Source organism: Oncorhynchus mykiss, chromosome 11 (genome assembly GCF_013265735.2).
Source record: "Oncorhynchus mykiss isolate Arlee chromosome 11, USDA_OmykA_1.1, whole genome shotgun sequence".
In the NCBI taxonomy this organism is placed as follows: domain Eukaryota; kingdom Metazoa; phylum Chordata; class Actinopteri; order Salmoniformes; family Salmonidae; genus Oncorhynchus; species Oncorhynchus mykiss.
The window spans coordinates 32,749,028-32,749,483 of NC_048575.1; positions in this window are offsets into that span (position 1 = coordinate 32,749,028).

Sequence of the window (456 nt, forward strand, 5' to 3'; positions counted from 1 at the left end):
CCAACAGATGTCAAGTGAATGTCGCCCATGTGTTTATATAGACCATAGAGTTCCCCTTCCCAAACCTTCCCCTGTCAGTGACAACTCTCGTCCTGTGTCATTTAGGGGAAGTCCAAGAAAAACGTTGCTGACAGGAGATTTTTGAGATGAGGTTGTTCTGACCTTCATGAAAACTGTTTTGAAAACATAATTCTGTCTTTCATAAGATTTTTTTCAATTAAAATATAAATGATTTATCAATAGTATGGAGGTCACAAAGGACATTAATTTAAATGAATAAACCTTAATTAGGTTACACTTTATTTGGATAGTTCCATCAAGATGATCTACAGATCCTCAAACTACCAAATGCAACTGATATACAACAGCTTGCTCCAGTTATGGCTAGGTTTAGGGTTAGGAGATAGCAGGGTTAAGGTTAGGGTTAGTGGATAGTTAGTTGAAATATTGACAATT